At 48.1% G+C, this 26,211-nt stretch overlaps 29 non-coding genes across 29 annotated transcripts; all 29 read right to left on the bottom strand.

Moving 5' to 3' along the window:
* Positions 1–731: 731 nt before the first annotated feature.
* Trnas-gcu lies at positions 732–813 on the bottom strand. The gene has a single exon. It is a non-coding gene; the product is annotated as a tRNA-Ser (tRNA).
* An 838-nt stretch (positions 814–1,651) lies between these two features.
* Positions 1,652–1,733, bottom strand: Trnas-gcu. The gene has a single exon. It is a non-coding gene; the product is annotated as a tRNA-Ser (tRNA).
* An 838-nt stretch (positions 1,734–2,571) lies between these two features.
* On the bottom strand, positions 2,572–2,653 carry Trnas-gcu. The gene has a single exon. It is a non-coding gene; the product is annotated as a tRNA-Ser (tRNA).
* Positions 2,654–3,491: 838 nt separating this feature from the next.
* On the bottom strand, positions 3,492–3,573 carry Trnas-gcu. Its single transcript has one exon. It is a non-coding gene; the product is annotated as a tRNA-Ser (tRNA).
* An 838-nt stretch (positions 3,574–4,411) lies between these two features.
* Positions 4,412–4,493, bottom strand: Trnas-gcu. The gene has a single exon. It is a non-coding gene; the product is annotated as a tRNA-Ser (tRNA).
* Positions 4,494–5,331: 838 nt separating this feature from the next.
* Positions 5,332–5,413, bottom strand: Trnas-gcu. Its single transcript has one exon. It is a non-coding gene; the product is annotated as a tRNA-Ser (tRNA).
* An 838-nt stretch (positions 5,414–6,251) lies between these two features.
* Trnas-gcu lies at positions 6,252–6,333 on the bottom strand. The gene has a single exon. It is a non-coding gene; the product is annotated as a tRNA-Ser (tRNA).
* Positions 6,334–7,171: 838 nt separating this feature from the next.
* Positions 7,172–7,253, bottom strand: Trnas-gcu. The gene has a single exon. It is a non-coding gene; the product is annotated as a tRNA-Ser (tRNA).
* An 838-nt stretch (positions 7,254–8,091) lies between these two features.
* Trnas-gcu lies at positions 8,092–8,173 on the bottom strand. The gene has a single exon. It is a non-coding gene; the product is annotated as a tRNA-Ser (tRNA).
* Positions 8,174–9,011: 838 nt separating this feature from the next.
* Trnas-gcu lies at positions 9,012–9,093 on the bottom strand. The gene has a single exon. It is a non-coding gene; the product is annotated as a tRNA-Ser (tRNA).
* A 769-nt stretch (positions 9,094–9,862) lies between these two features.
* On the bottom strand, positions 9,863–9,944 carry Trnas-gcu. Its single transcript has one exon. It is a non-coding gene; the product is annotated as a tRNA-Ser (tRNA).
* Positions 9,945–10,713: 769 nt separating this feature from the next.
* Positions 10,714–10,795, bottom strand: Trnas-gcu. Its single transcript has one exon. It is a non-coding gene; the product is annotated as a tRNA-Ser (tRNA).
* Positions 10,796–11,633: 838 nt separating this feature from the next.
* On the bottom strand, positions 11,634–11,715 carry Trnas-gcu. Its single transcript has one exon. It is a non-coding gene; the product is annotated as a tRNA-Ser (tRNA).
* A 769-nt stretch (positions 11,716–12,484) lies between these two features.
* Trnas-gcu lies at positions 12,485–12,566 on the bottom strand. Its single transcript has one exon. It is a non-coding gene; the product is annotated as a tRNA-Ser (tRNA).
* A 769-nt stretch (positions 12,567–13,335) lies between these two features.
* On the bottom strand, positions 13,336–13,417 carry Trnas-gcu. Its single transcript has one exon. It is a non-coding gene; the product is annotated as a tRNA-Ser (tRNA).
* An 838-nt stretch (positions 13,418–14,255) lies between these two features.
* On the bottom strand, positions 14,256–14,337 carry Trnas-gcu. The gene has a single exon. It is a non-coding gene; the product is annotated as a tRNA-Ser (tRNA).
* A 769-nt stretch (positions 14,338–15,106) lies between these two features.
* Trnas-gcu lies at positions 15,107–15,188 on the bottom strand. The gene has a single exon. It is a non-coding gene; the product is annotated as a tRNA-Ser (tRNA).
* A 769-nt stretch (positions 15,189–15,957) lies between these two features.
* Positions 15,958–16,039, bottom strand: Trnas-gcu. Its single transcript has one exon. It is a non-coding gene; the product is annotated as a tRNA-Ser (tRNA).
* An 838-nt stretch (positions 16,040–16,877) lies between these two features.
* Trnas-gcu lies at positions 16,878–16,959 on the bottom strand. The gene has a single exon. It is a non-coding gene; the product is annotated as a tRNA-Ser (tRNA).
* Positions 16,960–17,728: 769 nt separating this feature from the next.
* Trnas-gcu lies at positions 17,729–17,810 on the bottom strand. The gene has a single exon. It is a non-coding gene; the product is annotated as a tRNA-Ser (tRNA).
* A 769-nt stretch (positions 17,811–18,579) lies between these two features.
* Positions 18,580–18,661, bottom strand: Trnas-gcu. Its single transcript has one exon. It is a non-coding gene; the product is annotated as a tRNA-Ser (tRNA).
* Positions 18,662–19,499: 838 nt separating this feature from the next.
* Trnas-gcu lies at positions 19,500–19,581 on the bottom strand. The gene has a single exon. It is a non-coding gene; the product is annotated as a tRNA-Ser (tRNA).
* Positions 19,582–20,419: 838 nt separating this feature from the next.
* Trnas-gcu lies at positions 20,420–20,501 on the bottom strand. The gene has a single exon. It is a non-coding gene; the product is annotated as a tRNA-Ser (tRNA).
* Positions 20,502–21,270: 769 nt separating this feature from the next.
* Trnas-gcu lies at positions 21,271–21,352 on the bottom strand. Its single transcript has one exon. It is a non-coding gene; the product is annotated as a tRNA-Ser (tRNA).
* Positions 21,353–22,121: 769 nt separating this feature from the next.
* Positions 22,122–22,203, bottom strand: Trnas-gcu. Its single transcript has one exon. It is a non-coding gene; the product is annotated as a tRNA-Ser (tRNA).
* Positions 22,204–23,041: 838 nt separating this feature from the next.
* Trnas-gcu lies at positions 23,042–23,123 on the bottom strand. The gene has a single exon. It is a non-coding gene; the product is annotated as a tRNA-Ser (tRNA).
* A 769-nt stretch (positions 23,124–23,892) lies between these two features.
* Positions 23,893–23,974, bottom strand: Trnas-gcu. The gene has a single exon. It is a non-coding gene; the product is annotated as a tRNA-Ser (tRNA).
* Positions 23,975–24,743: 769 nt separating this feature from the next.
* Trnas-gcu lies at positions 24,744–24,825 on the bottom strand. The gene has a single exon. It is a non-coding gene; the product is annotated as a tRNA-Ser (tRNA).
* Positions 24,826–25,663: 838 nt separating this feature from the next.
* Trnas-gcu lies at positions 25,664–25,745 on the bottom strand. Its single transcript has one exon. It is a non-coding gene; the product is annotated as a tRNA-Ser (tRNA).
* Positions 25,746–26,211: the final 466 nt, after the last annotated feature.

The following is a 26,211-nucleotide window of genomic DNA, read 5'->3' as shown; positions in this document are numbered from 1 at the left end:
GAAGGAAGACATTTGTCGATTCGAAAACGCATTCAAAACATCGTACTGGGCCGCTGTTAACGTCTAATGCCAAGCAGCAGTGCAGCTGACCAAGCTCCTACTCGCGAATCGTTTAATGACAGCATCCGTCCACGTCGATATCCGATCGGGGCAAAATCACCGGCCCACTTATTTACTGCAGGAATAAGCATTGTATCGACATGTAGTGTCGTCTAATGCAATGAGAAAGGTGCTGTGCATTCTTTTCCACGACTTACTGCAACGAAACGTACAGCTCGATACGCTACACTGATATTGCTAGCAAGGTTTTGACGTTCCCCCTAGCCCAAGATTGTCCCGCTGTTTGCGATGGAGCTTGGTGTTTGGGCGGCCACTGGCGACGGATGTCTGCAAAGTCAAGTCTCTCCAGTAGGCCCTGTCACTTATTATAGGCTTGACACGTTAAAATGACTGCGACAGGTATGCACTTAAATATAAATAACAACTCGTCGTTCGCAAATACCAACAAACTCTTTGCTGGAACCGAAATTTGATTGGTTTATAGATCTCGAAATGATGTTTAATTCGAAGGGCATACGCTATGGAATGTTGTGCGCTTTCATCTGGTACGCAGTTTTGTCTCGTATTTCATACACACTCTATCTGCCACGTACACGCGCCGTTGTTACTACTGCGTGGCGTTTCGCACGGAGAGGGAGTGACCGCAAACGAGTGCCTTACGAAAAATTCTTCGACGAGGATGGGATTCGAACCCACGCGTGCAGAGCACATTGGATTAGCAGTCCAACGCCTTAACCACTCGGCCACCTCGTCTGCTGCAAGTGCAGCTGTGTCTTTGGCGAGTGCTTGCCGAAGGAAGACATTTGTCGATTCGAAAACGCATTCAAAACATCGTATTGGGCCGCTGTTAACGTCTAATGCCAAGCAGCAGTGCAGCTGACCAAGCTCCCACTCGCGAATCGTTTAATGACAGCATCCGTCCACGTCGATATCCGATCGGGGCAAAATCACCGGCCCACTTATTTACTGCAGGAATAAGCATTGTATCGACATGTAGTGTCGTCTAATGCAATGAGAAAGGTGCTGTGCATTCTTTTCCACGACTTACTGCAACGAAACGTACAGCTCGATACGCTACACTGATATTGCTAGCAAGGTTTTGACGTTCCCCCTAGCCCAAGATTGTCCTGCTGTTTGCGATGGAGCTTGGTGTTTGGGCGGCCACTGGCGACGGATGTCTGCAAAGTCAAGTCTCTCCAGTAGGCCCTGTCAAATCGCTTCTGTAGATGGCGGCCTGGCTTTAAACAAACTGTCGGAAGGCGACAGTTGTGCTACAGATGGATTATTATAGGCTTGATACGTTAAAATGACTGCGACAGGTATGCACTTAAATATAAATAACAACCCGTCGTTCGCAAATACCAACATACTCTTTGCTGGAACCGAAATTTGATTGGTTTATAGATCTCGAAATGATGTTTAATTCGAAGGGCATACGCTATGGAATGTTGTGCGCTTTCATCTGGTACGCAGTTTTGTCTCGTATTTCATACACACTCTATCTGCCACGTACACGCGCCGTTGTTACTACTGTGTGGCGTTTCGCACGGAGAGGGAGTGACCGCAAACGAGTGCCTTACGTAAAATTGTTCGACGAGGATGGGATTCGAACCCACGCGTGCAGAGCACATTGGATTAGCAGTCCAACGCCTTAACCACTCGGCCACCTCGTCTGCTGCAACTGCAGCTGTGTCTTTGGCGAGTGCTTGGCGAAGGAAGACATTTGTCGATTCGAAAACGCATTCAAAACATCGTACTGGGCCGCTGTTAACGTCTAATGCCATGCAGCAGTGCAGCCGACCAAGCTCCCACTCGCGAATCGTTTAATGACAGCATCCGTCCACGTCGATATCCGATCGGGGCAAAATCACCGACCCACTTATTTACTGCAGGAATAAGCATTGTATCGACATGTAGTGTCGTGTAATGCAATGAGAAAGGTGCTGTGTATACTTTTCCACGACTTACTGCAACGAAACGTACAGCTCGAAACGCTACACTGATATTGCTAGCTAGGTTTTGACGTTCCCCCTAGCCCAAGATTGTCCTGCTGTTTGCGATGGAGCTTGGTGTTTGGGCGGCCACTGGCGACGGATGTCTGCAAAGTCAAGTCTCTCCAGTAGGCCCTGTCAAATCGCTTCTGTAGATGGCGGCCTGGCTTTAAACAAACTGTCGGAAGGCGACAGTTGTGCTACAGATGGATTATTATAGGCTTGATAGGTTAAAATGACTGCGACAGGTATGCACTTAAATATAAATAACAACTCGTCGTTCGCAAATACCAACATACTCTTTGCTGGAACCGAAATTTGATTGGTTTATAGATCTCGAAATGATGTTTAATTCGAAGGGCATACGCTATGGAATGTTGTGCGCTTTCATCTGGTACGCAGTTTTGTCTCGTATTTCATACACACTCTATCTGCCACGTACACGCGCCGTTGTTACTACTGTGTGGCGTTTCGCACGGAGAGGGAGTGACCGCAAACGAGTGCCTTACGTAAAGTTCTTCGACGAGGATGGGATTCGAACCCACGCGTGCAGAGCACATTGGATTAGCAGTCCAACGCCTTAACCAATCGGCCACCTCGTCTGCTGCAACTGCAGCTGTGTCTTTGGCGAGTGCTTGCCGAAGGAAGACATTTGTCGATTCGAAAACGCATTCAAAACATCGTACTGGGCCGCTGTTAACGTCTAATGCCAAGCAGCAGTGCAGCCGACCAAGCTCCCACTCGCGAATCGTTTAATGACAGCATCCGCCCACGTCGATATCCGATCGGGGCAAAATCACCGGCCCACTTATTTACTGCAGGAATAAGCATTGTATCGACATGTAGTGTCGTCTAATGCAATGAGAAAGGTGCTGTGCATTCTTTTCCACGACTTACTGCAACGAAACGTACAGCTCGATACGCTACACTGATATTGCTAGCAAGGTTTTGACGTTCCCCCTAGCCCAAGATTGTACTGCTGTTTGCGATGGAGCTTGGTGTTTGGGCGGCCACTGGCGACGGATGTCTGCAAAGTAAAATCTCTCCAGTAGGCCCTGTCAAATCGCTTCTGTAGATGGCGGCCTGGCTTTAAACAAACTGTCGGAAGGCGACAGTTGTGCTACAGATGGTTTATTATAGGCTTGATACGTTAAAATGACTGCGACAGGTATGCACTTAAATATAAATAACAACTCGTCGTTCGCAAATACCAACATACTCTTTGCTGGAACCGAAATTTGATTGGTTTATAGATCTCGAAATGATGTTTAATTCGAAGGGCATACGCTATGGAATGTTGTGCGCTTTCATCTGGTACGCAGTTTTGTCTCGTATTTCATACACACTCTATCTGCCACGTACACGCGCCGTTGTTACTACTGTGTGGCGTTTCGCACGGAGAGGGAGTGACCGCAAACGAGTGCCTTACGTAAAATTCTTCGACGAGGATGGGATTCGAACCCACGCGTGCAGGGCACATTGGATTAGCAGTCCAACGCCTTAACCACTCGGCCACCTCGTCTGCTGCAACTGCAGCTGTGTCTTTGGCGAGTGCTTGCCGAAGAAAGACATTTGTCGATTCGAAAACGCATTCAAAACATCGTACTGGGCCGCTGTTAACGTCTAATGCCATGCAGCAGTGCAGCCGACCAAGCTCCCACTCGCGAATCGTTTAATGACAGCATCCGTCCATGTCGATATCCGATCGGGGCAAAATCACCGACCCACTTATTTACTGCAGGAATAAGCATTGTATCGACATGTAGTGTCGTGTAATGCAATGAGAAAGGTGCTGTGTATACTTTTCCACGACTTACTGCAACGAAACGTACAGCTCGAAACGCTACACTGATATTGCTAGCTAGGTTTTGACGTTCCCCCTAGCCCAAGATTGTCCTGCTGTTTGCGATGGAACTTGGTGTTTGGGCGGCCACTGGCGACGGATGTCTGCAAAGTCAACTCTCTCCAGTAGGCCCTGTCAAATCGCTTCTGTAGATGGCGGCCTGGCTTTAAACAAACTGTCGGAAGGCGACAGTTGTGCAACAGATGGATTATTATAGGCTTGATACGTTAAAATGACTGCGACAGGTATGCACTTAAAAATAAATAACAACTCGTCGTTCGCAAATACCAACATACTCTTTGCTGGAACCGAAATTTGATTGGTTTATAGATCTCGAAATGATGTTTAATTCGAAGGGCATACGCTATGGAATGTTGTGCGCTTTCATCTGGTACGCAGTTTTGTCTCGTATTTCATACACACTCTATCTGCCACGTACACGCGCCGTTGTTACTACTGTGTGGCGTTTCGCACGGAGAGGGAGTGACCGCAAACGAGTGCCTTACGTACAATTCTTCGACGAGGATGGGATTCGAACCCACGCGTGCAGAGCACATTGGATTAGCAGTCCAACGCCTTAACCACTCGGCCACCTCGTCTGCTGCAACTGCAGCTGTGTCTTTGGCGAGTGCTTGCCGAAGGAAGACATTTGTCGATTCGAAAACGCATTCAAAACATCGTACTGGGCCGCTGTTAACGTCTAATGCCATGCAGCAGTGCAGCCGACCAAGCTCCCACTCGCGAATCGTTTAATGACAGCATCCGTCCATGTCGATATCCGATCGGGGCAAAATCACCGACCCACTTATTTACTGCAGGAATAAGCATTGTATCGACATGTAGTGTCGTGTAATGCAATGAGAAAGGTGCTGTGTATACTTTTCCACGACTTACTGCAACGAAACGTACAGCTCGAAACGCTACACTGATATTGCTAGCTAGGTTTTGACGTTCCCCCTAGCCCAAGATTGTCCTGCTGTTTGCGATGGAACTTGGTGTTTGGGCGGCCACTGGCGACGGATGTCTGCAAAGTCAAGTCTCTCCAGTGGGCCCTGTCAAATCGCTTCTGTAGATGGCGGCCTGGCTTTAAACAAACTGTCGGAAGGCGACAGTTGTGCAACAGATGGATTATTATAGGCTTGATACGTTAAAATGACTGCGACAGGTATGCACTTAAATATAAATAACAACTCGTCGTTCGCAAATACCAACATACTCTTTGCTGGAACCGAAATTTGATTGGTTTATAGATCTCGAAATGATGTTTAATTCGAAGGGCATACGCTATGGAATGTTGTGCGCTTTCATCTGGTACGCAGTTTTGTCTCGTATTTCATACACACTCTATCTGCCACGTACACGCGCCGTTGTTACTACTGTGTGGCGTTTCGCACGGAGAGGGAGTGACCGCAAACGAGTGCCTTACGTAAAATTCTTCGACGAGGATGGGATTCGAACCCACGCGTGCAGAGCACATTGGATTAGCAGTCCCACGCCTTAACCACTCGGCCACCTCGTCTGCTGCAAGTGCAGCTGTGTCTTTGGCGAGTGCTTGGCGAAGGAAGACATTTGTCGATTCGAAAACGCATTCAAAACATCGTACTGGGCCGCTGTTAACGTCTAATGCCATGCAGCAGTGCAGCCGACCAAGCTCCCACTCGCGAATCGTTTAATGACAGCATCCGTCCACGTCGATATCCGATCGGGGCAAAATCACCGACCCACTTATTTACTGCAGGAATAAGCATTGTATCGACATGTAGTGTCGTGTAATGCAATGAGAAAGGTGCTGTGTATACTTTTCCACGACTTACTGCAACGAAACGTACAGCTCGAAACGCTACACTGATATTGCTAGCTAGGTTTTGACGTTCCCCCTAGCCCAAGATTGTCCTGCTGTTTGCGATGGAGCTTCGTGTTTGGGCGGCCACTGGCGACGGATGTCTGCAAAGTCAAGTCTCTCCAGTAGGCCCTGTCAAATCGCTTCTGTAGATGGCGGCCTGGCTTTAAACAAACTGTCGGAAGGCGACAGTTGTGCAACAGATGGATTATTATAGGCTTGATACGTTAAAATGACTGCGACAGGTATGCACTTAAATATAAATAACAACTCGTCGTTCGCAAATACCAACATACTCTTTGCTGGAACCGAAATTTGATTGGTTTATAGATCTCGAAATGATGTTTAATTCGAAGGGCATACGCTATGGAATGTTGTGCGCTTTCATCTGGTACGCAGTTTTGTCTCGTATTTCATACACACTCTATCTGCCACGTACACGCGCCGTTGTTACTACTGTGTGGCGTTTCGCACGGAGAGGGAGTGACCGCAAACGAGTGCCTTACGTAAAATTCTTCGACGAGGATGGGATTCGAACCCACGCGTGCAGAGCACATTGGATTAGCAGTCCAACGCCTTAACCACTCGGCCACCTCGTCTGCTGCAACTGCAGCTGTGTCTTTGGCGAGTGCTTGCCGAAGGAAGACATTTGTCGATTCGAAAACGCATTCAAAACATCGTACTGGGCCGCTGTTAACGTCTAATGCCATGCAGCAGTGCAGCCGACCAAGCTCCCACTCGCGAATCGTTTAATGACAGCATCCGTCCACGTCGATATCCGATCGGGGCAAAATCACCGACCCACTTATTTACTGCAGGAATAAGCATTGTATCGACATGTAGTGTCGTGTAATGCAATGAGAAAGGTGCTGTGTATACTTTTCCACGACTTACTGCAACGAAACGTACAGCTCGAAACGCTACACTGATATTGCTAGCTAGGTTTTGACGTTCCCCCTAGCCCAAGATTGTCCTGCTGTTTGCGATGGAGCTTGGTGTTTGGGCGGCCACTGGCGACGGATGTCTGCAAAGTCAAGTCTCTCCAGTAGGCCCTGTCAAATCGCTTCTGTAGATGGCGGCCTGGCTTTAAACAAACTGTCGGAAGGCGACAGTTGTGCTACAGATGGATTATTATAGGCTTGATACGTTAAAATGACTGCGACAGGTATGCACTTAAATATAAATAACAACTCGTCGTTCGCAAATACCAACATACTCTTTGCTGGAACCGAAATTTGATTGGTTTATAGATCTCGAAATGATGTTTAATTCGAAGGGCATACGCTATGGAATGTTGTGCGCTTTCATCTGGTACGCAGTTTTGTCTCGTATTTCATACACACTCTATCTGCCACGTACACGCGCCGTTGTTACTACTGTGTGGCGTTTCGCACGGAGAGGGAGTGACCGCAAACGAGTGCCTTACGTAAAATTCTTCGACGAGGATGGGATTCGAACCCACGCGTGCAGAGCACATTGGATTAGCAGTCCAACGCCTTAACCACTCGGCCACCTCGTCTGCTGCAAGTGCAGCTGTGTCTTTGGCGAGTGCTTGGCGAAGGAAGACATTTGTCGATTCGAAAACGCATTCAAAACATCGTACTGGGCCGCTGTTAACGTCTAATGCCATGCAGCAGTGCAGCCGACCAAGCTCCCACTCGCGAATCGTTTAATGACAGCATCCGTCCACGTCGATATCCGATCGGGGCAAAATCACCGACCCACTTATTTACTGCAGGAATAAGCATTGTATCGACATGTAGTGTCGTGTAATGCAATGAGAAAGGTGCTGTGTATACTTTTCCACGACTTACTGCAACGAAACGTACAGCTCGAAACGCTACACTGATATTGCTAGCTAGGTTTTGACGTTCCCCCTAGCCCAAGATTGTCCTGCTGTTTGCGATGGAGCTTGGTGTTTGGGCGGCCACTGGCGACGGATGTCTGCAAAGTCAAGTCTCTCCAGTAGGCCCTGTCAAATCGCTTCTGTAGATGGCGGCCTGGCTTTAAACAAACTGTCGGAAGGCGACAGTTGTGCTACAGATGGATTATTATAGGCTTGATACGTTAAAATGACTGCGACAGGTATGCACTTAAATATAAATAACAACTCGTCGTTCGCAAATACCAACATACTCTTTGCTGGAACCGAAATTTGATTGGTTTATAGATCTCGAAATGATGTTTAATTCGAAGGGCATACGCTATGGAATGTTGTGCGCTTTCATCTGGTTCGCAGTTTTGTCTCGTATTTCATACACACTCTATCTGCCACGTACACGCGCCGTTGTTACTACTGTGTGGCGTTTCGCACGGAGAGGGAGTGACCGCAAACGAGTGCCTTACGTAAAATTCTTCGACGAGGATGGGATTCGAACCCATGCGTGCAGAGCACATTGGATTAGCAGTCCAACGCCTTAACCACTCGGCCACCTCGTCTGCTGCAACTGCAGCTGTGTCTTTGGCGAGTGCTTGCCGAAGGAAGACATTTGTCGATTCGAAAACGCATTCAAAACATCGTACTGGGCCGCTGTTAACGTCTAATGCCAAGCAGCAGTGCAGCCGACCAAGCTCCCACTCGCGAATCGTTTAATGACAGCATCCGTCCACGTCGATATCCGATCGGGGCAAAATCACCGGCCCACTTATCTACTGCAGGAATAAGCATTGTATCGACATGTAGTGTCGTCCAATGCAATGAGAAAGGTGCTGTGCATTCTTTTCCACGACTTACTGCAACGAAACGTACTGCTCGATACGCTACACTGATATTGCTAGCTAGGTTTTGACGTTCCCCCTAGCCCAAGATTGTCCTGCTGTTTGCGATGGAGCTTGGTGTTTGGGCGGCCACTGGCGACGGATGTCTGCAAAGTCAAGTCTCTCCAGTAGGCCCTGTCAAATCGCTTCTGTAGATGGCGGCCTGGCTTTAAACAAACTGTCGGAAGGCGACATTTGTGCTACAGATGGATTATTATAGGCTTGATACGTTGAAATGACTGCGACAGGTATGCACTTAAATATAAATAACAACTCGTCGTTCGCAAATACCAACATACTCTTTGCTGGAACCGAAATTTGATTGGTTGATAGATCTCGAAATGATGTTTAATTCGAAGGGCATACGCTATGGAATGTTGTGCGCTTTCATCTGGTACGCAGTTTTGTCTCGTATTTCATACACACTCTATCTGCCACGTACACGCGCCGTTGTTACTATTGTGTGGCGTTTCGCACGGAGAGGGAGTGACCGCAAACGAGTGCCTTACGTAAAATTCTTCGACGACGATGGGATTCGAACCCACGCGTGCAGAGCACATTCGATTAGCAGTCCAACGCCTTAACCACTCGGCCACCTCGTCTGCTGCAACTGCAGCTGTGTCTTTGGCGAGTGCTTGCCGAAGGAAGACATTTGTCGATTCGAAAACGCATTCAAAACATCGTACTGGGCCGCTGTTAACGTCTAATGCCATGCAGCAGTGCAGCCGACCAAGCTCCCACTCGCGAATCGTTTAATGACAGCATACGTCCACGTCGATATCCGATCGGGGCAAAATCACCGACCCACTTATTTACTGCAGGAATAAGCATTGTATCGACATGTAGTGTCGTCTAATGCAATGAGAAAGGTGCTGTGCATACTTTTCCACGACTTACTGCAACGAAACGTACAGCTCGATACGCTACACTGATATTGCTAGCTAGGTTTTGACGTTCCCCCTAGCCCAAGATTGTCCTGCTGTTTGCGATGGAGCTTGGTGTTTGGGCGGCCACTGGCGACGGATGTCTGCAAAGTCAAGTCTCTCCAGTAGGCCCTGTCACTTATTATAGGCTTGATACGTTAAAATGACTGCGACAGGTATGCACTTAAATATAAATAACAACTCGTCGTTCGCAAATACCAACATACTCTTTGCTGGAACCGAAATTTGATTGGTTTATAGATCTCGAAATGATGTTTAATTCGAAGGGCATACGCTATGGAATGTTGTGCGCTTTCATCTGGTACGCAGTTTTGTCTCGTATTTCATACACACTCTATCTGCCACGTACACGCGCCGTTGTTTCTACTGTGTGGCGTTTCGCACGGAGAGGGAGTGACCGCAAACAAGTGCCTTACGTAAAATTCTTCGACGAGGATGGGATTCGAACCCACGCGTGCAGAGCACATTGGATTAGCAGTCCAACGCCTTAACCACTCGGCCACCTCGTCTGCTGCAACTGCAGCTGTGTCTTTGGCGAGTGCTTGCCGAAGGAAGACATTTGTCGATTCGAAAACGCATTCAAAACATCGTACTGGGCCGCTGTTAACGTCTAATGCCAAGCAGCAGTGCAGCTGTCCAAGCTCCCACTCGCGAATCGTTTAATGACAGCATCCGTCCACGTCGATATCCGATCGGGGCAAAATCACCGACCCACTTATTTACTGCAGGAATAAGCATTGTATCCACATGTAGTGTCGCCTAATGCAATGAGAAAGGTGCTGTGCATTCTTTTCCACGACTTACTGCAACGAAACGTACAGCTCGATACGCTACACTGATATTGCTAGCAAGGTTTTGACGTTCCCCCTAGCCCAAGATTGTCCTGCTGTTTGCGATGGAGCTTGGTGTTTGGGCGGCCACTGGCGACGGATGTCTGCAAAGTCAAGTCTCTCCAGTAGGCCCTGTCACTTATTATAGGCTTGATACGTTAAAATGACTGCGACAGGTATGCACTTAAATATAAATAACAACTCGTCGTTCGCAAATACCAACATACTCTTTGCTGGAACCGAAATTTGATTGGTTTATAGATCTCGAAATGATGTTTAATTCGAAGGGCATACGCTATGGAATGTTGTGCGCTTTCATCTGGTACGCAGTTTTGTCTCGTATTTCATACACACTCTATCTGCCACGTACACGCGCCGTTGTTACTACTGTGTGGCGTTTCGCACGGAGAGGGAGTGACCGCAAACAAGTGCCTTACGTAAAATTCTTCGACGAGCATGGGATTCGAACCCACGGGTGCAGAGCACATTGGATTAGCAGTCCAACGCCTTAACCACTCGGCCACCTCGTCTGCTGCAACTACAGCTGTGTCTTTGGCGAGTGCTTTCCGAAGGAAGACATTTGTCGATTCGAAAACGCATTCAAAACATCGTACTGGGCCGCTGTTAACGTCTAATGCCAAGCAGCAGTGCAGCCGACCATGCTCCCACTCGCGAATCGTTTAATGACAGCATCCGTCCACGTCGATATCCGATCGGGGCAAAATCACCGGCCCACTTTTTTACTGCAGGAATAAGCATTGTGTCGACATGTAGTGTCGTCTAATGCAATGAGAAAGGTGCTGTGCATTCTTTTCCACGACTTACTGCAACGAAACGTACAGCTCGATACGCTACACTGATATTGCTAGCAAGGTTTTGACGTTCCCCCTAGCCCAAGATTGTCCTGCTGTTTGCGATGGAGCTTGGTGTTTGGGCGGCCACTGGCGACGGATGTCTGCAAAGTCAAGTCTCTCCAGTAGGCCCTGTCAAATCGCTTCTGTAGATGGCGGCCTGGCTTTAAACAAACTGTCGGAAGGCGACAGTTGTGCTACAGATGGATTATTATAGGCTTGATACGTTAAAATGACTGCGACAGGTATGCACTTAAATATAAATAACAACTCGTCGTTCGCAAATACCACCATACTCTTTGCTGGAACCGAAATTTGATTGGTTTATAGATCTCGAAATGATGTTTAATTCGAAGGGCATACGCTATGGAATGTTGTGCGCTTTCATCTGGTACGCAGTTTTGTCTCGTATTTCATACACACTCTATCTGCCACGTACACGCGCCGTTGTTACTACTGTGTGGCGTTTCGCACGGAGAGGGAGTGACCGCAAACGAGTGCCTTACGTAAAGTTCTTCGACGAGGATGGGATTCGAACCGACGCGTGCAGAGCACATTGGATTAGCAGTCCAACGCCTTAACCACTCGGCCACCTCGTCTGCTGCAACTGCAGCTGTGTCTTTGGCGAGTGCTTGCCGAAGGAAGACATTTGTCGATTCGAAAACGCATTCAAAACATCGTACTGGGCCGCTGTTAACGTCTAATGCCAAGCAGCAGTGCAGCTGACCAAGCTCCCACTCGCGAATCGTTTAATGACAGCATCCGTCCACGTCGATATCCGATCGGGGCAAAATCACCGACCCACTTATTTACTGCAGGAATAAGCATTGTATCCACATGTAGTGTCGTCTAATGCAATGAGAAAGGTGCTGTGCATTCTTTTCCACGACTTACTGCAACGAAACGTACAGCTCGATACGCTACACTGATATTGCTAGCAAGGTTTTGACGTTCCCCCTAGCCCAAGATTGTCCTGCTGTTTGCGATGGAGCTTGGTGTTTGGGCGGCCACTGGCGACGGATGTCTGCAAAGTCAAGTCTCTCCAGTAGGCCCTGTCACTTATTATAGGCTTGATACGTTAAAATGACTGCGACAGGTATGCACTTAAATATAAATAACAACTCGTCGTTCGCAAATACCAACATACTCTTTGCTGGAACCGAAATTTGATTGGTTTATAGATCTCGAAATGATGTTTAATTCGAAGGGCATACGCTATGGAATGTTGTGCGCTTTCATCTGGTACGCAGTTTTGTCTCGTATTTCATACACACTCTATCTGCCACGTACACGCGCCGTTGTTACTACTGTGTGGCGTTTCGCTCGGAGAGGGAGTGACCGCAAACGAGTGCCTTACGTAAAATTCTTCGACGAGGATGGGATTCGAACCCACGCGTGCAGAGCACATTGGATTAGCAGTCCAACGCCTTAACAACTCGGCCACCTCGTCTGGTGCAAGTGCAGCTGTATCTTTGGCGAGTGCTTGCCGAAGGAAGACATTTGTCGATTCGAAAACGCATTCAAAACATCGTACTGGGCCGCTGTTAACGTCTAATGCCAAGCAGCAGTGCAGCTGACCAAGCTCCCACTCGCGAATCGTTTAATGACAGCATCCGTCCACGTCGATATCCGATCGGGGCAAAATCACCGGCCCACTTATTTACTGCAGGAATAAGCATTGTATCGACATGTAGTGTCGTCTAATGCAATGAGAAAGGTGCTGTGCATTCTTTTCCACGACTTACTGCAACGAAACGTACAGCTCGATACGCTACACTGATATTGCTAGCAAGGTTTTGACGTTCCCCCTAGCCCAAGATTGTCCTGCTGTTTGCGATGGAGCTTGGTGTTTGGGCGGCCACTGGCGACGGATGTCTGCAAAGTCAAGTCTCTCCAGTAGGCCCTGTCACTTATTATAGGCTTGATACGTTAAAATGACTGCGACAGGTATGCACTTAAATATAAATAACAACTCGTCGTTCGCAAATACCAACATACTCTTTGCTGGAACCGAAATTTGATTGGTTTATAGATCTCGAAATGATGTTTAATTCGAAGGGCATACGCTATGGAATGTTGGCCGCTTTCATCTGGTACGCAGTTTTGTCTCGTATTTCATACACACTCTATCTGCCACGTACACGCGCCGTTGTTACTACTGTGTGGCGTTTCGCACGGAGAGGGAGTGACCGCAAACGAGTGCCTTACGTAAAATTCTTCGAGGAGGATGGGATTCGAACCCACGCGTGCAGAGCACATTGGATTAGCAGTCCAACGCCTTAACCACTCGGCCACCTCGTCTGCTGCAACTACAGCTGTGTCTTTGGCGAGTGCTTGCCGAAGGAAGACATTTGTCGATTCGAAAACGCATTCAAAACATCGTACTGGGCCGCTGTTAACGTCTAATGCCAAGCAGCAGTGCAGCTGACCAAGCTCCCACTCGCGAATCGTTTAATGACAGCATCCGTCCACGTCGATATCCGATCGGGGCAAAATCACCGGCCCACTTATTTACTGCAGGAATAAGCATTGTATCGACATGTAGTGTCGTCAAATGCAATGAGAAAGGTGCTGTGCATTCTTTTCCACGACTTACTGCAACGAAACGTACAGCTCGATACGCTACACTGATATTGCTAGCAAGGTTTTGACGTTCCCCCTAGCCCAAGATTGTCCTGCTGTTTGCGATGGAGCTTGGTGTTTGGGCGGCCACTGGCGACGGATGTCTGCAAAGTCAAGTCTCTCCAGTAGGCCCTGTCAAATCGCTTCTGTAGATGGCGGCCTGGCTTTAAACAAACTGTCGGAAGGCGACAGTTGTGCTACAGATGGATTATTATAGGCTTGATACGTTAAAATGACTGCGACAGGTATGCACTTAAATATAAATAACAACTCGTCGTTCGCAAATACCACCATACTCTTTGCTGGAACCGAAATTTGATTGGTTTATAGATCTCGAAATGATGTTTAATTCGAAGGGCATACGCTATGGAATGTTGTGCGCTTTCATCTGGTACGCAGTTTTGTCTCGTATTTCATACACACTCTATCTGCCACGTACACGCGCCGTTGTTACTACTGTGTGGCGTTTCGCACGGAGAGGGAGTGACCGCAAACGAGTGCCTTACGTAAAGTTCTTCGACGAGGATGGGATTCGAACCGACGCGTGCAGAGCACATTGGATTAGCAGTCCAACGCCTTAACCACTCGGCCACCTCGTCTGCTGCAACTGCAGCTGTGTCTTTGGCGAGTGCTTGCCGAAGGAAGACATTTGTCGATTCGAAAACGCATTCAAAACATCGTACTGGGCCGCTGTTAACGTCTAATGCCAAGCAGCAGTGCAGCTGACCAAGCTCCCACTCGCGAATCGTTTAATGACAGCATCCGTCCACGTCGATATCCGATCGGGGCAAAATCACCGACCCACTTATTTACTGCAGGAATAAGCATTGTATCCACATGTAGTGTCGTCTAATGCAATGAGAAAGGTGCTGTGCATTCTTTTCCACGACTTACTGCAACGAAACGTACAGCTCGATACGCTACACTGATATTGCTAGCAAGGTTTTGACGTTCCCCCTAGCCCAAGATTGTCCTGCTGTTTGCGATGGAGCTTGGTGTTTGGGCGGCCACTGGCGACGGATGTCTGCAAAGTCAAGTCTCTCCAGTAGGCCCTGTCACTTATTATAGGCTTGATACGTTAAAATGACTGCGACAGGTATGCACTTAAATATAAATAACAACTCGTCGTTCGCAAATACCAACATACTCTTTGCTGGAACCGAAATTTGATTGGTTTATAGATCTCGAAATGATGTTTAATTCGAAGGGCATACGCTATGGAATGTTGTGCGCTTTCATCTGGTACGCAGTTTTGTCTCGTATTTCATACACACTCTATCTGCCACGTACACGCGCCGTTGTTACTACTGTGTGGCGTTTCGCTCGGAGAGGGAGTGACCGCAAACGAGTGCCTTACGTAAAATTCTTCGACGAGGATGGGATTCGAACCCACGCGTGCAGAGCACATTGGATTAGCAGTCCAACGCCTTAACAACTCGGCCACCTCGTCTGGTGCAAGTGCAGCTGTATCTTTGGCGAGTGCTTGCCGAAGGAAGACATTTGTCGATTCGAAAACGCATTCAAAACATCGTACTGGGCCGCTGTTAACGTCTAATGCCAAGCAGCAGTGCAGCTGACCAAGCTCCCACTCGCGAATCGTTTAATGACAGCATCCGTCCACGTCGATATCCGATCGGGGCAAAATCACCGGCCCACTTATTTACTGCAGGAATAAGCATTGTATCGACATGTAGTGTCGTCTAATGCAATGAGAAAGGTGCTGTGCATTCTTTTCCACGACTTACTGCAACGAAACGTACAGCTCGATACGCTACACTGATATTGCTAGCAAGGTTTTGACGTTCCCCCTAGCCCAAGATTGTCCTGCTGTTTGCGATGGAGCTTGGTGTTTGGGCGGCCACTGGCGACGGATGTCTGCAAAGTCAAGTCTCTCCAGTAGGCCCTGTCACTTATTATAGGCTTGATACGTTAAAATGACTGCGACAGGTATGCACTTAAATATAAATAACAACTCGTCGTTCGCAAATACCAACATACTCTTTGCTGGAACCGAAATTTGATTGGTTTATAGATCTCGAAATGATGTTTAATTCGAAGGGCATACGCTATGGAATGTTGGCCGCTTTCATCTGGTACGCAGTTTTGTCTCGTATTTCATACACACTCTATCTGCCACGTACACGCGCCGTTGTTACTACTGTGTGGCGTTTCGCACGGAGAGGGAGTGACCGCAAACGAGTGCCTTACGTAAAATTCTTCGAGGAGGATGGGATTCGAACCCACGCGTGCAGAGCACATTGGATTAGCAGTCCAACGCCTTAACCACTCGGCCACCTCGTCTGCTGCAACTACAGCTGTGTCTTTGGCGAGTGCTTGCCGAAGGAAGACATTTGTCGATTCGAAAACGCATTCAAAACATCGTACTGGGCCGCTGTTAACGTCTAATGCCAAGCAGCAGTGCAGCTGACCAAGCTCCCACTCGCGAATCGTTTAATGACAGCATCCGTCCACGTCGATATCCGATCGGGGCAAAATCACCGGCCCACTTATTTACTGCAGGAATAAGCATTGTATCGACATGTAGTGTCGTCAAATGCAATGAGAAAGGTGCTGTGCATTCTTTTCCACGACTTACTGCAACGAAACGTACAGCTCGATACGCTACACTGATATTGCTAGCAAGGTTTTGACGTTCCCCCTAGCCCAAGATTGTCCTGCTGTTTGCGATGGAGCTTGGTGTTTGGGCGGCCACTGGCGACGGATGTCTGCAAAGTCAAGTCTCTCCAGTAGGCCCTGTCAAATCGCTTCTGTAGATGGCGGCCTGGCTTTAAACAAACTGTCGGAAGGCGACAGTTGTGCTACAGATGGATTATTATAGGCTTGATACGTTAAAATGACTGCGACAGGTATGCACTTAAATATAAATAACAACTCGTCGTTCGCAAATACCACCATACTCTTTGCTGGAACCGAAATTTGATTGGTTTATAGATCTCGAAATGATGTTTAATTCGAAGGGCATACGCTATGGAATGTTGTGCGCTTTCATCTGGTACGCAGTTTTGTCTCGTATTTCATACACACTCTATCTGCCACGTACACGCGCCGTTGTTACTACTGTGTGGCGTTTCGCACGGAGAGGGAGTGACCGCAAACGAGTGCCTTACGTAAAGTTCTTCGACGAGGATGGGATTCGAACCGACGCGTGCAGAGCACATTGGATTAGCAGTCCAACGCCTTAACCACTCGGCCACCTCGTCTGCTGCAACTGCAGCTGTGTCTTTGGCGAGTGCTTGCCGAAGGAAGACATTTGTCGATTCGAAAACGCATTCAAAACATCGTACTGGGCCGCTGTTAACGTCTAATGCCAAGCAGCAGTGCAGCTGACCAAGCTCCCACTCGCGAATCGTTTAATGACAGCATCCGTCCACGTCGATATCCGATCGGGGCAAAATCACCGACCCACTTATTTACTGCAGGAATAAGCATTGTATCCACATGTAGTGTCGTCTAATGCAATGAGAAAGGTGCTGTGCATTCTTTTCCACGACTTACTGCAACGAAACGTACAGCTCGATACGCTACACTGATATTGCTAGCAAGGTTTTGACGTTCCCCCTAGCCCAAGATTGTCCTGCTGTTTGCGATGGAGCTTGGTGTTTGGGCGGCCACTGGCGACGGATGTCTGCAAAGTCAAGTCTCTCCAGTAGGCCCTGTCACTTATTATAGGCTTGATACGTTAAAATGACTGCGACAGGTATGCACTTAAATATAAATAACAACTCGTCGTTCGCAAATACCAACATACTCTTTGCTGGAACCGAAATTTGATTGGTTTATAGATCTCGAAATGATGTTTAATTCGAAGGGCATACGCTATGGAATGTTGTGCGCTTTCATCTGGTACGCAGTTTTGTCTCGTATTTCATACACACTCTATCTGCCACGTACACGCGCCGTTGTTACTACTGTGTGGCGTTTCGCACAGAGAGGGAGTGACCGCAAACGAGTGCCTTACGTAAAATTCTTCGACGAGGATGGGATTCGAACCCACGCGTGCAGAGCACATTGGATTAGCAGTCCAACGCCTTAACAACTCGGCCACCTCGTCTGGTGCAAGTGCAGCTGTGTCTTTGGCGAGTGCTTGCCGAAGGAAGACATTTGTCGATTCGAAAACGCATTCAAAACATCGTACTGGGCCGCTGTTAACGTCTAATGCCAAGCAGCAGTGCAGCTGACCAAGCTCCCACTCGCGAATCGTTTAATGACAGCATCCGTCCACGTCGATATCCGATCGGGGCAAAATCACCGGCCCACTTATTTACTGCAGGAATAAGCATTGTATCGACATGTAGTGTCGTCTAATGCAATGAGAAAGGTGCTGTGCATTCTTTTCCACGACTTACTGCAACGAAACGTACAGCTCGATACGCTACACTGATATTGCTAGCAAGGTTTTGACGTTCCCCCTAGCCCAAGATTGTCCTGCTGTTTGCGATGGAGCTTGGCGTTTGGGCGGCCACTGGCGACGGATGTCTGCAAAGTCAAGTCTCTCCAGTAGGCCCTGTCACTTATTATAGGCTTGATACGTTAAAATGACTGCGACAGGTATGCACTTAAATATAAATAACAACTCGTCGTTCGCAAATACCAACATACTCTTTGCTGGAACCGAAATTTGATTGGTTTATAGATCTCGAAATGATGTTTAATTCGAAGGGCATACGCTATGGAATGTTGGCCGCTTTCATCTGGTACGCAGTTTTGTCTCGTATTTCATACACACTCTATCTGCCACGTACACGCGCCGTTGTTACTACTGTGTGGCGTTTCGCACGGAGAGGGAGTGACCGCAAACGAGTGCCTTACGTAAAATTCTTCGAGGAGGATGGGATTCGAACCCACGCGTGCAGAGCACATTGGATTAGCAGTCCAACGCCTTAACCACTCGGCCACCTCGTCTGCTGCAAATACAGCTGTGTCTTTGGCGAGTGCTTGCCGAAGGAAGACATTTGTCGATTCGAAAACGCATTCAAAACATCGTACTGGGCCGCTGTTAACGTCTAATGCCAAGCAGCAGTGCAGCTGACCAAGCTCCCACTCGCGAATCGTTTAATGACAGCATCCGTCCACGTCGATATCCGATCGGGGCAAAATCACCGGCCCACTTATTTACTGCAGGAATAAGCATTGTATCGACATGTAGTGTCGTGTAATGCAATGAGAAAGGTGCTGTGTATACTTTTCCACGACTTACTGCAACGAAACGTACAGCTCGAAACGCTACACTGATATTGCTAGCTAGGTTTTGACGTTCCCCCTAGCCCAAGATTGTCCTGCTGTTTGCGATGGAGCTTGGTGTTTGGGCGGCCACTGGCGACGGATGTCTGCAAAGTCAAGTCTCTCCAGTAGGCCCTGTCAAATCGCTTCTGTAGATGGCGGCCTGGCTTTAAACAAACTGTCGGAAGGCGACAGTTGTGCTACAGATGGATTATTATAGGCTTGATACGTTAAAATGACTGCGACAGGTATGCACTTAAATATAAATAACAACTCGTCGTTCGCAAATACCAACATACTCTTTGCTGGAACCGAAATTTGATTGGTTTATAGATCTCGAAATGATGTTTAATTCGAAGGGCATACGCTATGGAATGTTGTGCGCTTTCATCTGGTTCGCAGTTTTGTCTCGTATTTCATACACACTCTATCTGCCACGTACACGCGCCGTTGTTACTACTGTGTGGCGTTTCGCACGGAGAGGGAGTGACCGCAAACGAGTGCCTTACGTAAAATTCTTCGACGAGGATGGGATTCGAACCCATGCGTGCAGAGCACATTGGATTAGCAGTCCAACGCCTTAACCACTCGGCCACCTCGTCTGCTGCAACTGCAGCTGTGTCTTTGGCGAGTGCTTGCCGAAGGAAGACATTTGTCGATTCGAAAACGCATTCAAAACATCGTACTGGGCCGCTGTTAACGTCTAATGCCAAGCAGCAGTGCAGCCGACCAAGCTCCCACTCGCGAATCGTTTAATGACAGCATCCGTCCACGTCGATATCCGATCGGGGCAAAATCACCGGCCCACTTATCTACTGCAGGAATAAGCATTGTATCGACATGTAGTGTCGTCCAATGCAATGAGAAAGGTGCTGTGCATTCTTTTCCACGACTTACTGCAACGAAACGTACTGCTCGATACGCTACACTGATATTGCTAGCTAGGTTTTGACGTTCCCCCTAGCCCAAGATTGTCCTGCTGTTTGCGATGGAGCTTGGTGTTTGGGCGGCCACTGGCGACGGATGTCTGCAAAGTCAAGTCTCTCCAGTAGGCCCTGTCAAATCGCTTCTGTAGATGGCGGCCTGGCTTTAAACAAACTGTCGGAAGGCGACATTTGTGCTACAGATGGATTATTATAGGCTTGATACGTTGAAATGACTGCGACAGGTATGCACTTAAATATAAATAACAACTCGTCGTTCGCAAATACCAACATACTCTTTGCTGGAACCGAAATTTGATTGGTTGATAGATCTCGAAATGATGTTTAATTCGAAGGGCATACGCTATGGAATGTTGTGCGCTTTCATCTGGTACGCAGTTTTGTCTCGTATTTCATACACACTCTATCTGCCACGTACACGCGCCGTTGTTACTATTGTGTGGCGTTTCGCACGGAGATGGAGTGACCGCAAACGAGTGCCTTACGTAAAATTCTTCGACGACGATGGGATTCGAACCCACGCGTGCAGAGCACATTCGATTAGCAGTCCAACGCCTTAACCACTCGGCCACCTCGTCTGCTGCAACTGCAGCTGTGTCTTTGGCGAGTGCTTGCCGAAGGAAGACATTTGTCGATTCGAAAACGCATTCAAAACATCGTACTGGGCCGCTGTTAACGTCTAATGCCATGCAGCAGTGCAGCCGACCAAGCTCCCACTCGCGAATCGTTTAATGACAGCATACGTCCACGTCGATATCCGATCGGGGCAAAATCACCGACCCACTTATTTACTGCAGGAATAAGCATTGTATCGACATGTAGTGTCGTCTAATGCAATGAGAAAGGTGCTGTGCATACTTTTCCACGACTTACTGCAACGAAACGTACAGCTCGATACGCTACACTGATATTGCTAGCTAGGTTTTGACGTTCCCCCTAGCCCAAGATTGTCCTGCTGTTTGCGATGGAGCTTGGTGTTTGGGCGGCCACTGGCGACGGATGTCTGCAACGTCAAGTCTCTCCAGTAGGCCCTGTCACTTATTATAGGCTTGATACGTTAAAATGACTGCGACAGGTATGCACTTAAATATAAATAACAACTCGTCGTTCGCAAATACCAACATACTCTTTGCTGGAACCGAAATTTGATTGGTTTATAGATCTCGAAATGATGTTTAATTCGAAGGGCATACGCTATGGAATGTTGTGCGCTTTCATCTGGTACGCAGTTTTGTCTCGTATTTCATACACACTCTATCTGCCACGTACACGCGCCGTTGTTTCTACTGTGTGGCGTTTCGCACGGAGAGGGAGTGACCGCAAACAAGTGCCTTACGTAAAATTCTTCGACGAGGATGGGATTCGAACCCACGCGTGCAGAGCACATTGGATTAGCAGTCCAACGCCTTAACCACTCGGCCACCTCGTCTGCTGCAACTGCAGCTGTGTCTTTGGCGAGTGCTTGCCGAAGGAAGACATTTGTCGATTCGAAAACGCATTCAAAACATCGTACTGGGCCGCTGTTAACGTCTAATGCCAAGCAGCAGTGCAGCTGTCCAAGCTCCCACTCGCGAATCGTTTAATGACAGCATCCGTCCACGTCGATATCCGATCGGGGCAAAATCACCGACCCACTTATTTACTGCAGGAATAAGCATTGTATCCACATGTAGTGTCGCCTAATGCAATGAGAAAGGTGCTGTGCATTCTTTTCCACGACTTACTGCAACGAAACGTACAGCTCGATACGCTACACTGATATTGCTAGCAAGGTTTTGACGTTCCCCCTAGCCCAAGATTGTCCTGCTGTTTGCGATGGAGCTTGGTGTTTGGGCGGCCACTGGCGACGGATGTCTGCAAAGTCAAGTCTCTCCAGTAGGCCCTGTCACTTATTATAGGCTTGATACGTTAAAATGACTGCGACAGGTATGCACTTAAATATAAATAACAACTCGTCGTTCGCAAATACCAACATACTCTTTGCTGGAACCGAAATTTGATTGGTTTATAGATCTCGAAATGATGTTTAATTCGAAGGGCATACGCTATGGAATGTTGTGCGCTTTCATCTGGTACGCAGTTTTGTCTCGTATTTCATACACACTCTATCTGCCACGTACACGCGCCGTTGTTACTACTGTGTGGCGTTTCGCACGGAGAGGGAGTGACCGCAAACAAGTGCCTTACGTAAAATTCTTCGACGAGCATGGGATTCGAACCCACGGGTGCAGAGCACATTGGATTAGCAGTCCAACGCCTTAACCACTCGGCCACCTCGTCTGCTGCAACTACAGCTGTGTCTTTGGCGAGTGCTTTCCGAAGGAAGACATTTGTCGATTCGAAAACGCATTCAAAACATCGTACTGGGCCGCTGTTAACGTCTAATGCCAAGCAGCAGTGCAGCCGACCATGCTCCCACTCGCGAATCGTTTAATGACAGCATCCGTCCACGTCGATATCCGATCGGGGCAAAATCACCGGCCCACTTTTTTACTGCAGGAATAAGCATTGTGTCGACATGTAGTGTCGTCTAATGCAATGAGAAAGGTGCTGTGCATTCTTTTCCACGACTTACTGCAACGAAACGTACAGCTCGATACGCTACACTGATATTGCTAGCAAGGTTTTGACGTTCCCCCTAGCCCAAGATTGTCCTGCTGTTTGCGATGGAGCTTGGTGTTTGGGCGGCCACTGGCGACGGATGTCTGCAAAGTCAAGTCTCTCCAGTAGGCCCTGTCAAATCGCTTCTGTAGATGGCGGCCTGGCTTTAAACAAACTGTCGGAAGGCGACAGTTGTGCTACAGATGGATTATTATAGGCTTGATACGTTAAAATGACTGCGACAGGTATGCACTTAAATATAAATAACAACTCGTCGTTCGCAAATACCACCATACTCTTTGCTGGAACCGAAATTTGATTGGTTTATAGATCTCGAAATGATGTTTAATTCGAAGGGCATACGCTATGGAATGTTGTGCGCTTTCATCTGGTACGCAGTTTTGTCTCGTATTTCATACACACTCTATCTGCCACGTACACGCGCCGTTGTTACTACTGTGTGGCGTTTCGCACGGAGAGGGAGTGACCGCAAACGAGTGCCTTACGTAAAGTTCTTCGACGAGGATGGGATTCGAACCGACGCGTGCAGAGCACATTGGATTAGCAGTCCAACGCCTTAACCACTCGGCCACCTCGTCTGCTGCAACTGCAGCTGTGTCTTTGGCGAGTGCTTGCCGAAGGAAGACATTTGTCGATTCGAAAACGCATTCAAAACATCGTACTGGGCCGCTGTTAACGTCTAATGCCAAGCAGCAGTGCAGCTGACCAAGCTCCCACTCGCGAATCGTTTAATGACAGCATCCGTCCACGTCGATATCCGATCGGGGCAAAATCACCGACCCACTTATTTACTGCAGGAATAAGCATTGTATCCACATGTAGTGTCGTCTAATGCAATGAGAAAGGTGCTGTGCATTCTTTTCCACGACTTACTGCAACGAAACGTACAGCTCGATACGCTACACTGATATTGCTAGCAAGGTTTTGACGTTCCCCCTAGCCCAAGATTGTCCTGCTGTTTGCGATGGAGCTTGGTGTTTGGGCGGCCACTGGCGACGGATGTCTGCAAAGTCAAGTCTCTCCAGTAGGCCCTGTCACTTATTATAGGCTTGATACGTTAAAATGACTGCGACAGGTATGCACTTAAATATAAATAACAACTCGTCGTTCGCAAATACCAACATACTCTTTGCTGGAACCGAAATTTGATTGGTTTATAGATCTCGAAATGATGTTTAATTCGAAGGGCATACGCTATGGAATGTTGTGCGCTTTCATCTGGTACGCAGTTTTGTCTCGTATTTCATACACACTCTATCTGCCACGTACACGCGCCGTTGTTACTACTGTGTGGCGTTTCGCTCGGAGAGGGAGTGACCGCAAACGAGTGCCTTACGTAAAATTCTTCGACGAGGATGGGATTCGAACCCACGCGTGCAGAGCACATTGGATTAGCAGTCCAACGCCTTAACAACTCGGCCACCTCGTCTGGTGCAAGTGCAGCTGTATCTTTGGCGAGTGCTTGCCGAAGGAAGACATTTGTCGATTCGAAAACGCATTCAAAACATCGTACTGGGCCGCTGTTAACGTCTAATGCCAAGCAGCAGTGCAGCTGACCAAGCTCCCACTCGCGAATCGTTTAATGACAGCATCCGTCCACGTCGATATCCGATCGGGGCAAAATCACCGGCCCACTTATTTACTGCAGGAATAAGCATTGTATCGACATGTAGTGTCGTCTAATGCAATGAGAAAGGTGCTGTGCATTCTTTTCCACGACTTACTGCAACGAAACGTACAGCTCGATACGCTACACTGATATTGCTAGCAAGGTTTTGACGTTCCCCCTAGCCCAAGATTGTCCTGCTGTTTGCGATGGAGCTTGGTGTTTGGGCGGCCACTGGCGACGGATGTCTGCAAAGTCAAGTCTCTCCAGTAGGCCCTGTCACTTATTATAGGCTTGATACGTTAAAATGACTGCGACAGGTATGCACTTAAATATAAATAACAACTCGTCGTTCGCAAATACCAACATACTCTTTGCTGGAACCGAAATTTGATTGGTTTATAGATCTCGAAATGATGTTTAATTCGAAGGGCATACGCTATGGAATGTTGGCCGCTTTCATCTGGTACGCAGTTTTGTCTCGTATTTCATACACACTCTATCTGCCACGTACACGCGCCGTTGTTACTACTGTGTGGCGTTTCGCACGGAGAGGGAGTGACCGCAAACGAGTGCCTTACGTAAAATTCTTCGAGGAGGATGGGATTCGAACCCACGCGTGCAGAGCACATTGGATTAGCAGTCCAACGCCTTAACCACTCGGCCACCTCGTCTGCTGCAACTACAGCTGTGTCTTTGGCGAGTGCTTGCCGAAGGAAGACATTTGTCGATTCGAAAACGCATTCAAAACATCGTACTGGGCCGCTGTTAACGTCTAATGCCAAGCAGCAGTGCAGCTGACCAAGCTCCCACTCGCGAATCGTTTAATGACAGCATCCGTCCACGTCGATATCCGATCGGGGCAAAATCACCGGCCCACTTATTTACTGCAGGAATAAGCATTGTATCGACATGTAGTGTCGTCAAATGCAATGAGAAAGGTGCTGTGCATTCTTTTCCACGACTTACTGCAACGAAACGTACAGCTCGATACGCTACACTGATATTGCTAGCAAGGTTTTGACGTTCCCCCTAGCCCAAGATTGTCCTGCTGTTTGCGATGGAGCTTGGTGTTTGGGCGGCCACTGGCGACGGATGTCTGCAAAGTCAAGTCTCTCCAGTAGGCCCTGTCAAATCGCTTCTGTAGATGGCGGCCTGGCTTTAAACAAACTGTCGGAAGGCGACAGTTGTGCTACAGATGGATTATTATAGGCTTGATACGTTAAAATGACTGCGACAGGTATGCACTTAAATATAAATAACAACTCGTCGTTCGCAAATACCACCATACTCTTTGCTGGAACCGAAATTTGATTGGTTTATAGATCTCGAAATGATGTTTAATTCGAAGGGCATACGCTATGGAATGTTGTGCGCTTTCATCTGGTACGCAGTTTTGTCTCGTATTTCATACACACTCTATCTGCCACGTACACGCGCCGTTGTTACTACTGTGTGGCGTTTCGCACGGAGAGGGAGTGACCGCAAACGAGTGCCTTACGTAAAGTTCTTCGACGAGGATGGGATTCGAACCGACGCGTGCAGAGCACATTGGATTAGCAGTCCAACGCCTTAACCACTCGGCCACCTCGTCTGCTGCAACTGCAGCTGTGTCTTTGGCGAGTGCTTGCCGAAGGAAGACATTTGTCGATTCGAAAACGCATTCAAAACATCGTACTGGGCCGCTGTTAACGTCTAATGCCAAGCAGCAGTGCAGCTGACCAAGCTCCCACTCGCGAATCGTTTAATGACAGCATCCGTCCACGTCGATATCCGATCGGGGCAAAATCACCGACCCACTTATTTACTGCAGGAATAAGCATTGTATCCACATGTAGTGTCGTCTAATGCAATGAGAAAGGTGCTGTGCATTCTTTTCCACGACTTACTGCAACGAAACGTACAGCTCGATACGCTACACTGATATTGCTAGCAAGGTTTTGACGTTCCCCCTAGCCCAAGATTGTCCTGCTGTTTGCGATGGAGCTTGGTGTTTGGGCGGCCACTGGCGACGGATGTCTGCAAAGTCAAGTCTCTCCAGTAGGCCCTGTCACTTATTA

The sequence above is a fragment of the Schistocerca americana genome, chromosome 2 (genome assembly GCF_021461395.2).
Source record: "Schistocerca americana isolate TAMUIC-IGC-003095 chromosome 2, iqSchAmer2.1, whole genome shotgun sequence".
In the NCBI taxonomy this organism is placed as follows: domain Eukaryota; kingdom Metazoa; phylum Arthropoda; class Insecta; order Orthoptera; family Acrididae; genus Schistocerca; species Schistocerca americana.
This window is presented reverse-complemented; position numbering and strand designations above follow the sequence as displayed.